This window comes from Nomascus leucogenys, chromosome X (genome assembly GCF_006542625.1).
Source record: "Nomascus leucogenys isolate Asia chromosome X, Asia_NLE_v1, whole genome shotgun sequence".
Taxonomy (NCBI): domain Eukaryota; kingdom Metazoa; phylum Chordata; class Mammalia; order Primates; family Hylobatidae; genus Nomascus; species Nomascus leucogenys.
Genome location: NC_044406.1, coordinates 96,741,666 through 96,755,728, shown reverse-complemented (window position 1 = coordinate 96,755,728; position 14,063 = coordinate 96,741,666). Strand labels below are relative to the sequence as shown.

General features: G+C 36.5%; 1 protein-coding gene across 1 annotated transcript in view; it reads left to right on the top strand.

The window, feature by feature from the left end:
* The window catches only part of AMMECR1 (AMMECR nuclear protein 1), a 133,152-nt gene that overhangs the window by 47,118 nt on the left and 71,971 nt on the right, over positions 1-14,063 (top strand). The gene's annotated exons all lie outside the window — the stretch shown is intronic.

The following is a 14,063-nucleotide window of genomic DNA, read 5'->3' as shown; positions in this document are numbered from 1 at the left end:
CTTATCTTCCTAGGGAGTGTGGCCCCTTTGTTTAGCTTCTGTTTCATTTGTTTACAAAGTTATAGGCTTTGAAGTAGGCAGTTATATAGGATTGCCTAAAGAGACATGGAAAGTGAGAAGTCTGCTTTATAAGTAAGCAATTATCCTTATTTCACTGCCTTATTACCTCAGTTTCTCAGCCAGTGTCTTTCATGAATTTGGCTTTTCTCATAGGCTTGACATTGGCTTACTTACTGCTATCCTAATTTTTTTTGTGGAAACTTACTTAGTTTTGTGTCTCCCAGATTAGATACTAGCTCAGTTTACTTTCTGAACATTTAACTGTCAAAGCTTTGCCTGATGTGTTAGTGAGGAATTTTTTAAAAATAATTTTTGATAATTTAATGATACACATCACATTATTTTTTCTATTTGTTCCATCATAAAAGAAATTTTCATATCTGGTTTCCTTAATGTAGGGTTCCTGTCCTTAGGTGACTGTCCTTCTATAGATATGGCATTGTTATTACAAGATTTGTACTGGTAAGACTTTGATAAATTTAGTGTTTTCCAGGACAGTAGTGAGGTAAATAGCTGTGCTGTAAGATTGTTTAAATCATCATAGCTGAAAAAATGGGCCTTTAAAAATAGCAATAACAGAATACACATACATTAGACATAATGCATGATTATTAATACTTCCTCAAGATTTTTTAGGAGTTATGAATAAGGACATTCAGATTGCACTTTTTAAAAACTCATGGAGCGAGTGTAAGAGGAGTGAGCTATTTTTGGCATGGGCTTAAAGAAGGAAATATCAGTGTGACTGGTAACTGACATGTTTGTCAAGTTCAGTTTCTACCTGAGTGCTTTAATTTCTTTTAAATTTCATTACTTTGGACTTTAGAGTTCTCAGTATGAAATTTTTAAGAGTGACTTGTCTAACCTTTGGGTTCTGAGTAGTGTGTTGCCCCTGAAATTGGTTGAGTCATTTTATATTCTTCTAAGAGTTCACTACCTGTCAAAGCTGAAAAGATCTGTCCCTTTTGCCTTTTGCTTCCTGAACCATTTTTCTTTTTTTATTATTATTATACTTTAAGTTCTAGGGTACATGTGCACAATGTGCAGGTTTGTTACATATGTATACATGTGCCATGTTGGTGTGCTGCACCCATTAACTCGTCATTTACATTAGGTATATCTCCTAATGCTATCCTTCCCCCCTCCCCCTACCCCATGACAGGCCCCATGACATGTGTGATGTTCCCCAACCTGTGTCCAAGTGTTCTCATTGTTCAATTCCCACCTATGAGTGAGAACATGCGGTGTTTGGTTTTCTGTCCTTGCGATAGTTTGCTCAGAATGATGTTCCTGAACCATTTTTCTGCTGGCACTAGTCTTCTCTTATTTGTGATAGGTTTTCCCACATTTAGTATGTAAAACCTACCACAGAGTTTGAACCTTAATGTGACTTAGGGTTAAAGGGCTTTGAGACTTCTACTTTTGTCCACGAAGGAGTAACTGGTGCAAGACTTGCTCCTTTCCACCTTACATCTCCCATAAACAACTAGAAACCAGACAAAATACATGAAACAACTGTTTTTAGACATCAGGCAACAGACAGCACAGGACTGTGGTCACTGAGAGAAAGGGAACAAACGAAGTGAGCTCTACCATCACCCTGACTTTTTGTCAGCAGGCAGTTTCTAGACCACAGCATTGTCAGGGGGAACCCAAGCAGAACTGCAATCTTGCTGAATTGGTGAGACAGAGATAGGAACTCAGGGAGGCCTAGGTGGCAGAAATTTATGGAGCAGAATACTGGAGAGGGAAAGCTACTCAGAGACATAGCTCCAGAAATCTGCATAGATGTTCCCCTTATCTCTGGCTGAATATGAATCTGTGCATGTATCAAGGGCAACACTGTGAGGCTGGGCAGAAAACAACTACTCAGGAGCTATAAGCTGAAAACTTACCAGAGCTCATACAGACCTGAGAGATATATGAGTTCCTACAGCAAGAGTTGTGAGCCCTTGTTGAACACCCAGGGCATTCCATAGAGACTCCAGAAGGGTCATACTTTAGTAGTAAAGGCTACTTTAAAGTAAAGGACTTTAAATAATTATCCACAAATAATTTAACTGCATGACAAAACAAACTTCAACACTCTTTGAAGGGAGGACAGGAAATTCCAAACACTCAGCAATATAATGATTATAATATCTGGCATACAAAAAATTACTAGACATTTCAAGAGGGAATACAATGTGACCCATAATCAGGAGGAAGCCAATCAGTAGAAACAGAACCAGAAATGATGGTTATAGAATTAGCAGACAAGGACTCTAAAACAGCTATTAAAATGTGTTGAAGGATTGAAAGGAAAACATGAATATAGTGAGTAAAGAAGTGGAAGACATATAAAGAACCAAATGGAACTTCTGGAGCTGAAAAGTATACTATAAAAAATGAAAAATTCATTGATGAAATAAATAGCAAATTAGATGCTGCAGAGGCAAATATCAATGAATTTGTATACATAACAATAGAAATTACCCAATCTGAAACAGAATAGAAAAAATGGGAGGAAAAAAGCCTCAGTGAACTGTGAGACAATATCAAGCAGATTAACCTACTTGCAACTGGAGTCCCATAAGGAAAGGAGAGAGAGAAATAGGCAGAAAAAAAATTGAAGAAATAATGGCTAGAAATTTTCCAAATATGATGAAAATGTAAATCCATAAATCCAAGAAGCTCAATGTATCCAAAACAGAAAAACCACACTAAAGCAATTATAATTTTTTTATTTTTTATTTTTTTATTTTTATTTATTTTTGAGACGGAGTTTCACTCTTGTTGCCCAGGCTGGAGTGCCACTAGTGGCACCATGTCAGCTCACCACAACCTCCGCACCCTGGGTTCAAGCGATTCTCCTGCCTCAGCCTCCTGAGTAGCTGAGATTACAGGCATGCGTCACCACACCCGGCTAATTTTATATTTTTGGTAGAGATGGGGTTTCTCCATGTTGGTCAGGCTGGTCTCGAACTCCCGACCTCAGGTGATTCATCCACCTCGGCCTCCCAAAGTGCTAGGATTACAGGCGTGAGCCACCATGCCTGGCCTAAAGCAATTATAATTAAATTGTTGAAAACTAGTGGTAGAGCATTTTGAAAGCCACTAGGAAAAAAAGGACACATTACAGAGGAACAAAGAGAAGAACCATATACTTCTCATCAGAAATGATGGAAGTTTCCAGAAGACAATGGAATGACATCTTTAAAGTGCTGAAAAAAAAATACTGCTGATCTCAAATTTGATACCAATGAAAACACCCTTTAAAAATGAAGACCAAAAGAAATGAAGGTGAAATATATATATTTTTTCAGACAAAAATGAAAAGAATTATCACTGGCAAACCTTAACTACAAGAAATTTAAAGGCAGCTGTCCAGGCTGAAGGAAAATGATAACAGATGGAAACTTGGATCTCTACAAAGTAATGAAGAGTGCCAGATTAAGTGTGGCAAGTGCAGGATAAATATAAAAGACATTTTCCCCCTCATTAAAAAATTTCTTTAAAAGTTATTGTTTAAAGGAAAATTAATAATCTATTATAGGATTATATGGCATATAGAAGTTAAAGGTATAACAGTAGCCTCAAAGGATGGGAGGGGTGAAATGGACGTATACTGTTAAGGTCTTTACATTGCTTTTGTAGTGATATAATATTAGCTGAAAGTAGGTTGCAATAAGATAAAGATGCATCGATACAACCTAGAAAAATTACTAAACAGGGCATAACTAATAAGCTAGTAATGGTGATAAAATTAAATACCAAAGTATACTCATTTAATCTTAGAGTAAAAGAGAAGTGGAGAACAAATGGGAAATATAAAAAACAAATATTATATATAAAGATGGTAGACTTAAACCCAACTCTGTCAGCGGTTATATTAAATGTAAGTAGTCTAACCACTCCAGTTAAAAGGCTGCATAAAAAATGCAAGACCTAACCATATACTGTATATAAGAAACCCACTTTAAGGATAAAGACACAGGTATGTTGAAAGCAAAAAGACAGAAAAAGATATACAAACATTCATAAGAATGCTATCGTTACTATGCCAATAAGAGATGAATTGGACTTCAGGACAGGCAGTGTTACCAGGAATGAGGGCCATGTCATAATGATAAAGTGGTTAACTCAAGAAGACAAAAATCTGTACCTAACAGATTCTCAAAATACATGAAAGAAAAAAAATACACATAAAAAGATAAGTAGACAAAACTACAATTAGAGTTGGATATTTCAACATTATTAATTCAGTAATTGATAGAACAAGTAGACAAAAATCAGTGAGGAGATAGAAAACATGATCAATACTACCAACCAACTGGACCTAATTGACACTTATAAAACACTGGACCTAACATTACCAGAATACATTTTCTTTTCAAATTCACAAAAGATCTCTATAAGGAGAACTACAAAACACTGATGAAAAATCATAGATGACATTAACAAATGGAAAAACATCCCATGCTAATGGACTAGAAGAATCAATATTGTTAAAATGACCATACTGCCCAAAGCAATCTACAGATTCCACACAATCACTATCAAACTACCAATGTCATTTTTCATGGAATTAGAAAAAACAATCCTAAATTTCACGTGGAACAAAAAAAGACCATGAATAGCCAAAGCAATCCTAAAGCAAAAAGACCAAGTTGAGAGTCATCACACCGCCTGACTTCAAATTACACTATAAGGCTATAGTAACTGAAACTAAAATAGCATGATACTGGTACAAAAATAGACAAACAGATCAGTGGAACACAATGGTGAACTGGATATAAAACCACATACCTACAACCAACTGATCTTCAACAAAGTAGAGAAGAGTAAACAATGGGGAAAGGAGTCCCTATTCAATAAATGGTGCTAGGAAAATTGGCTACCTATGTGCAGAAGAATGAAACTGGACCCCTATCTCCCACCATATACAAAAATTAAAATGGATTAAAGACTTACATGTAAGACCTGAAACTATAATAATCCTAGAGGAAAACTTAGGAAAAACTCTTCTGGACATTTTCCTAGGTGAGGAATTTATGATGAAAACTCTAAAAGCAAATGCAACAAAAACAGACAAATGAAACTTAAACTAAAAAGCTTCTGCACAGCAAAAGAAATAATCAACAGAGTAAACAGAGAACCTACAGAACAGGAGAAAATATTTGCAAATTTTGCTTCTGACAAAGGACTAACATCCAGTATCTACAAGGAAGTCAAACAACAAGAGGGGAAAAAAACCCATTAAAAGCTGGGCAAAGGACATGAACAGAAATTTCGCAAAAGAAGACATACAAGCAGCCAGCAAGCACATGAAAAAACATTCAACGTAGCAAATCTTCATGCAAATTAAAACCACACTGAGATATCATCTCACACCAGTCAGAATGGCTACTATTAAAAAGTCAAAAAAACAACAGATGTTGGTGTGGATGTGGAGAAAAAGGAATGCTTATACATTGTTGGAGGGTATGTAAATTAGTTCAACTTTTATGGAAAACAGGATGGCCATTTCTCTAAGAACTAAAAATAGAACTACTGTTTGACCCACCAATCCCACTACCGGGTATCTACCAAAAGGAAAAGAAATCATTACATTAAAAAGACACCTGTACTCATGTGTTCATCGCAGCACTATTCACAATAGCAAAGTCATGGAACCAGTGTCTAAGTGTCCATCAACAATTGACTAGATAAAGAATATGTGGTGTGTCATGCACCACGAAATACAATGCAGCCATTAAAAAAAGAATGGAATTGTGTCCTTTGCAACAACATGGATAGAGCTGGAGGTCATTATCCTAAGTAAACTAAGAAACAGCCAAATACCATGTATTCTCACTTGTAAATGGGAGCTAAACAGTGAGTACACATGGACATAAAGATGGAAAGAATAATAGACACTGGAGACTCCAAAAGTGGAAAGGGTGAGAGGGGAGTGAGAGTTGAAAAATTACCTATCCAGTTCAATGTTCACTATTTGGGTAATGGGTACACTAGAAACCAAGTCCCCACCAGTACACAGTATACCCATGTAACAACAAGCACATGTAAAGCCTAAACCTAAAAGAAAATAAAGACAAATAAAAAACCCTTAACTGTTTTCATTGTTTTGTTTGAAGTGTTATGAATTCCCTGACCATCCTGCATACACAGTCAAATGGAAATACCAAAACAAAGTTCCATACAAGTTTTTAATGGCATAAAAAATAGGAGTTGACTGTATCAATTAATATTCATTCTAAAATTTCTGGACCTAGTTCTTCTGTTATTCTTAGTTTTGCTTAACATTTAGCTTAGGAATTGGAAGACTTCAATAGAAGCTCTTTTTTGCCTGATTTGTTTTATATTAAAATAATAATTATTATTTTTTTTGAGATGGAGCCTTGCTCTGCTGCCCAGGCTGGAGTGCAGTAGCCCGATCTTGGCTCACTGCAAGTTCCGCCTTCTAGATTCATACCATTCTCCTGCCTCAGCCTCCCGAGTAGCTGGGACTACAGGCGCCCACCACCACGCCCTGCTAGTTTTTTGTATTTTTAGTAGAGACGGGGTTTCACCATGTTAGCCAGGATGGTCTCGATCTCCTGACCTCGTGATCCGCCCGCTTCGGCCTCCCAAGGTATAGGCGTGAGCCACTGCGCTCAGCCTAAAATAATTAATTTTTTTTAATAGTAAAGACTAAATCTCAAACCTTAAAGCCCTTTGAACAAATGGGTTCAGAATAGGACTTCCAAATAGAAGTTACTTCATTTTTGAAATCTATAGCAAAATATCATTTAAAATTAAGTTGTATTTTCAGGTAATAGAGATTTGTGGTGTTTTCCTATTATCAGGAAAAAAACCCCACAGCTATTTTTCCCTTTAAATGTTACTATATATTAAATTTAATACCCACTGCAGTGTAAACTAAGAAAATATGTGCAAAAATACTGTTTTTTTTCCAATTAAGGTAGTCTTTCTCATCTGATTTAGGGCTCTAAAAATCTATAAGATTGTCTCAGCATATCAAGTCTGGGACTAATTTTTTTTTTTTCATTTGCTGAAAATTGTTGATTTGCTCTTGTTAAAGGAAGAAATGGTTCTTTCAGTTCAAAAATTGGCAGAATCAAGCTAATCCCTTAAAGTATGCTTGTGCTTTGGCTGATTGTATGTCTGTGGTGATTACCCTTGATTAACAACAGCAAAAAATTCTACCTTCCCAATCATCTGTTAGACTTTAGTCTGCCTCCCTTCCTCTGGCATTTGCCAGTTAAATTGGAATTATATAAATGGGAGAAAGAGAATATAATGCTGCTATGATAGAATTTCTTGGAACACCAGGCAAAGAAAAGTATTAAAAGATTGGTCCTGATCCCCGCTTTCAGATATTTGTGGTCTCCTATACTAATTTATGCTGTCTATCTAAGCAGTATGATCTTACTTTCCTGAGCCCTGTGGGATACAGGCTATTTATTATACAAAGGTTGGAGGGAGGAGTGTGGTATAAGGAAACAGTGGTGATTTAGTGCATTTTCTTTATCTACAGCAAATGGTTGGATGAGAAATACATCTGAATCTTAACTTCTCGACCCTGCCTCAGATTAGCCCCTCCTATTTCTCTCCATTCCTCTCAATTTGAATTTCAAATTATCGGGAGGAGTCTCATTCATTCTATAATATGAACTACTTAATCAAATAATCAGATCAATACCTAGCTGAGGAGTTGTTAACCAATGGTATAATAAATGGAAATTTTGATTTGGAGGAAATTTGTATTTAACAGAGGACCTGGGTTTGATGAAGTCCGGCTAGACAACAGGAAAAAATGAAGTGAGAAGGCTGAGAGAGATCAGAAAGAGTGTTGGGAAGCCATCAAGCATAAAATGGTAGGCTTTGCTGTGGGCTTCTAATGGTGATAATGTAGAAACTTATAAATCGGGGCTAGTGTTTCTAGGCTGATGCAGCATTTCTAGTTTGTCCTGGTGTCTTCTCAGCTAATCTTTCTCTCCCCTACTGGGAGAAACAGGAGGAAGAGGAGATTGTGCTTATGCTCACCTGTGTGGTGCTATGTAGTATTCATAGGATTTTCTTATGCTTTGGTCTTTGAGAAGACACCTAGGTTTGCCACTCACATTTTTTTTTTTTTCCTGTAGTGGGGGAAAAAAAACCCATATTAAACCAGTAGTAAGAAAATTTGGAGGACTTGCCAGGTTCTAACACTAACCAGTTTGGTGATTCTGCACTGTCTGCCTGGATCTCTTTTTGTATTTCACCTGTAAAATGAAAAGCAAATGGATTATCTCTTAAAGACTCTTTCAGTGAGTGAGCTTAGATACATTGTTATATACACTTTAAACTATATACTGAAGTTTGGGTTAGGGATTTGTAACGGACTGAATTGTAACCCCCCCAACCTCTACATTCCTATGTCCAAGCCCTAACCCCTAATGTGACTGTGTTTGATAAGGCCTACAAGAAATTAATTAAGGTTTAATGAAGTCATGAAGATGGGGGCCTGATCCAATAGGATTATTGTCCTTATAAAAGACTCTTGGAGAGCTCGTGCTCTCCCTCTCCCTGCACACACTCAGAGGAAAGGCTATGTGAGTACAAAGTGGCCATATAGCAGCCTTAAAGCCTAGTAAAGGAAGAGAGCCTTTACCAGGAACTGAACTCTGCCAGTACCTTAATCTTGGGCTTTCTAGCCTCCTTAACAGTGAGGAAATAAATTTCTGTTGTTTATGCCACCTAGTGTATAGTATTTTATTATGGCATCCCTATTACATGATTTAACCGTATTAGGTATGTTTTTATGAATTGAATCTGTAGTTTATATGATTTAGAAATGTAAAGCTTCTTTTTGTTGAAATAGGAAGTGAAAGGTTTTTACCTGGTGGTGGAAAGAAGACATCATCATTTCTATACTTCTGCAAGCTGCTAGATCCTGGGGAATTATGGTATTTTTAGCTGGATGTTATGAGGAATATAGTTGTATTTTTGAGCTAAATTGCTGAGAAACCTGAATACAGTTGAGAAACAATCATTATTTGATGGCAGAAGAACAGAACAAGTTACAGGGCTTCTCTCTTTTCCTGTGTCCCCCCGCCCCGCTCCAATATAAATAACCTTGTTGAGTACCCCATTCTATTAATTATTATAATTATTATTGCACTGGTAGAGATTGATGTTATTTTGTTAATGTTGCCTCCTATGAATCTCATTCTAAAAAATCTCATTCTAAAGAAGAGCAAATTGCCAGAGTCTAAGACTTTTTTGTAACCTCTGCTTTGCCTTGATATGGCAGGAGAGATAGGGTTTAAGGTAAAATATTATTAAGTAAATACACCTTTTTCATTGTATCACTGAATTGTATTCTGCTCCTGCAAACATATTTCTGATTTGTTCTGGCTCACATCAATAGATGGGGAGTGTCCTGTTCAGATTTACATTGCTTTTTGTACTTTTGCTGATTGTATGCAACTACATTTCCCTAGAGCTACTGTTGACCTGACAGTATTGGCTGCTAGTCGGCAGGGAGGATTCATCTAGATTAGATGGTTACTTCCTTTTCCTGTCTACAGACAAGAAAAAATGGAGTGTTTACTTTTCTCCAAAGGTTTCTCAGAAGTAGGAAAATTACTTTAAAAGCTTTGTCTGGTTACCTTCAGATAAACATTTTCCTTAATATTTCATCTCATTTTGAGCCCTCTTCTAGTTTGTAGTATTTTTTCAATGTATGTAGGTGGCCTCAAACCATATGGCAAACGCATTTTCCCAAAACATCCAATCTTTGTCTTACTATGAACTGGTTTTCTGTATTTTTTTTCTCATTGAGCAGCTCCTCTCAACAGGCTCAAAAGCCTTTTTCTACTTTGATCTGCCTCTGATTATGCTGATGTATTAGGTCCTTTTTGGAACTCATACATGTTTTAATAGCACATTTAAAATGAAATTGCCTATTCCTTCCCTCTGTGTTGCGTGAAGAAAAAAATTTGTTCCTATTTTTAGATAATATGTATTGAACATTCTCGTAGTCATTGCCCTGTACAACGTGGTTATCACACACAAGATACAATCTCTTGTGCTCAGGGATGTTTATTATGTTTCTGTCTACTTTAAAATGCTTAACTTCCCGGGTTCTTATCCCCATTAAATGTTGCTTTTAGGTATTTTAGTTGTTTTTAATTCCATACACGTGTACTTTATAAAATGTGTTGGATGAGCATTTGTAATGAGAAATTAGAGTCCCAGATTTTTATTGAATAGTTTTATTCTGTCTACTAAAAGTCTGACCTCTTCCATCTTCAGGCATCTGTCCTAAACACAGTGAGGTTGTGGAGTAGCACTCCCTCCCATCTTTGACACAGATACTTCCCCGCAATCCCAACTCCCAAAGTGGATGTTGCCTGGGGCAGGTAAGGATCAGGGAGAGTACAGATGATTCTGTATCTGCTCTACGTCTTATGAAGGCTCTTGAGAACACATAGTCCACAGTGCTTCAAATTCAAAGAAATGTTAAGTCTGAAAGAGCCCATAGCAAGTTATCAAGACTGTCAGACTACTTCCTGTTTCCTGAATGTGCTGTGCACTTTTACATGTCCATGCCCTTGCTTGTTTTGGAGCATCTTTGCTCCTCAGGCTGCCTTGTAAAATGCAGCTTGTCCTCCAGCAACCTAAGCTCTGAATTAATCATTCTGTCATCAGTGATAGCATGGTATTATAAGAAACTAGTAATATATAATTTCTCCCACCATATGTTTGAGTGCCCTGCAACGTATTTCATAGTATAGTGTTTAGTTTGTGTTATTTTTCTACTTTAAGTTTTAAATGTTTACTTGAGCAGATAGGGTTATATTATAGTAAGAATCGTGTATGTGTATATTTCCTGGGATAAATAAGAAAGTAGAAGGTAAAACACTTAAATGACTTTAATTTCTAGCGTTTTTGATAGGAAATGAATTCACTCACACTTTTAGGTTTCTCATGGCAGTCATTGAGGAAGAGAATATACAACATAGTTCTGCCTTATTCAGAAACCATCATGGTATTTTAAAAACATGCTATTATCTGTATTACATTGTGATTCACTTCATTCTGAAGCTGCCAAAAGACCTGTCTTACATAGAGATACTTTGTATAGCCATTGTTATGGGAGAGGATTGATACATTTCTGTATTTCTGATTTCTTAATTTATGATCATATGCTACTTCTGTGATCGAAAAATAAAGTTTTTTTTTTTTTTTTAAAAAAAAGAAGAGACAGGATGGCGATCATTAAAAAGTCAGGAAACAACAGATCCTGGAGGGGATGTGGAGAAATAGGAACGCTTTTACACTGTTGGGAGTGTAAATTAGTTCAACCATTGTGGAAGACAGTGTGGCAATTCCTTAAGGATCTAGAACTAGAAATACCATTTGACCCAGCAATCCCATTACTGGGTATATGCCGAAAATATTATAAATCATTCTACTATAAAGAGACATGCACATATATGTTTATTGCAGCACTATTCACAATAGCAAAGACTTCAGACCAACCCAAATGTCCATCAATGATAGACTGGATAAAGAAAATATGGCACATATACACCATGGAATACTATGCAGCCATAAAAAGGATGAGTTCATGTCCTTTGCAGGGACATGGATGAAGCTGGAAACCATCATTCTCAGCAAACTAACACAAGAACAGAAAATCAAACACCACATGTTCTCACTTATAAGTGGGAGTTGAACAATGAGAACACATGGACACAGGGAGGGGAACATCACACACCGGGGCCTGTCGGGGAGTTGGGGGCTAGGGAAGGGATAACTTTAGGAGAAATACCTAATGTAGGTGACGGATTGATGGGTGCAGCAAACCACCATGGCACCTGTATACCTATGTAACAAAACTGCACGTTCTGCACATGTACCCCAGAACTTAAAGTATAATTAAAAAAAAGAGAGAGAGAGACAGGCTGGGCATGGTGGCTCACGCCTGTAATCCCAGCACTTTGGGAGGCTCAGGCAGGCAGATCACGAGGTCAGGAGTTTGAGACCAGCCTGACCAACATGGTGAAACCCCGTCTCTACTAAAAATACAAAAATTAGCCAGGCATGGTGGTGCACACCTGTAATCCCAGCTACTTAGGAGGCTGAGGCAGGAGAATTGCTTGAACCCAGGTGACGGAGGTTGCAGTGTGCCGAGATCACACCACTGCACTCAGCCTGGCAACAGAGCAAGACTCCATCTCAAAACAAAACAAAACAAAAAAGTGGTTGCTGATATGGACTATGCCAGGTTAGAAACTGAAAAATGAAGAGGTGAACTTCATCCTTAAAGATAAGGTTTAAATTTTAAGATACTGGTATTTATACGAGTAATGAAAGAATTGGTGAGAAAGTAATCTCATCTAATTCTTGTCTTCCTGATCAGTGATTAGTCAAGAACAATTGGAGAAAAATTTCCAAATGGAGCATTAGAATCTTGTCTCAAGTTATAACAGGTTTATTGCATATGATATAGAAAGCAAAAAAAAAAAAAACTGGCTTTTACCTTTTGTTTGTTATTTTAATACCTTTAGTGTAGGTCGTCCTTCACTTGAATGCTAATGTTGACAGTAACTTGACCTTATACTTTAGTCATCTTTTTGAATGCCACTGGACATTTGGCTCTTGGAAGATGGTAACTCTTAGTACTTCTCCCTGGTTTGTATATATTACTTATTTGGGAACCTATCTGCCATTGTGGCTGTCAGAGTTCAGCATAATTTAAATGTTTAAGGTGGGTGATTGAAGTACTTGAATGAGATATCTTTTCATCCATCTGCTGATGACTCACTAAAGAGTATTTTAAAGAATGGATGTTCTCCAACTCACCAGTGTATTAGAGGAAAAAAACATATGGTATATCCCCTTAAAATTTAAGTTTTTAGAAAGCAGAAATGCGTTATTCCAGTATTACTGTGAATACTTATATTACCATAGACCATCCCCATTGTAAGGTACTTATCTTTTTATAAAATGTCCTAAAATGGGTAAATTATTTCATAAAAACTGGCATACAAAGTTGCTCTAATTAGAATGTAATTGTTTTTAGACTTAACCATTAATTGAGGCTGTCAGTAGTTTGCAGCAGAATCCAAATATCTACTGTATTAAACTTCATCTAAAACCACATTATTCTTGATGATATTTTGTTATAATTGATACTTTGTTCTTTGATGCTTGAGAGATTGTATTTGCAGGTAATACTTTTATCTAAAATTTTAAATGAAATTTCTGGTTTCAGAGTATTATTTTGTTAATGTCTGCTGTTGCCCTTCACCTCTCTGAACCCTACTGATTTTTCTAGGTCAAGCTAAAGAATGTCAAGCTTGATGAAGTTTTCTTCTATCTTAATAACTTAAATTATGGCATTTGGACATGGTTTATAGTATCCATTTCCTTTTTCCTTGTATTAGTTAGCTGTGTAATAGTTATGCCTGCCTCTTATACTGGCTCCTAGAGAGCAATGACTGTGTTTTAGGCATCCTTGTAGCACCTTTCACAGTACATATCCCCTATATTTTCAGGAAGTATTTATGAAAATCATTGGTTTTTATCCCGGATTTTCCAAATTAGACTTACAAATAAGTCAGTAATTTGAGGTTTAAATGAGTAATTACACAGTTAGCTATAATGATTAAAGCTCTGTAGTTAAGATTGCCCAGGTTTGAGTGCCTACTTCATTATATATCAACTGTGAGACTCCCTCATCTGTAAATAGGAATGTTAGTATCAGCCTCCTAGAATTGTTGATGAAGATTAACATAATTAGTTTGTTTAAGACATTTATTGAGATGCCAAACATATAGGATACACTCAATATAATGTAGCAGTAGTATAATATAACTTTTGCTAAATGTGGTCCTATTGGGCTGGCCTCTGAGCCCCTTGAAGGCCTGTCTTTTGGTCTTTATATCTCAGGCACCTAACCTAGCAGACAGTCAATACTCAATAAATACTTGCTTGAATTGAATTGATTTATTTACCCTATTTTTATC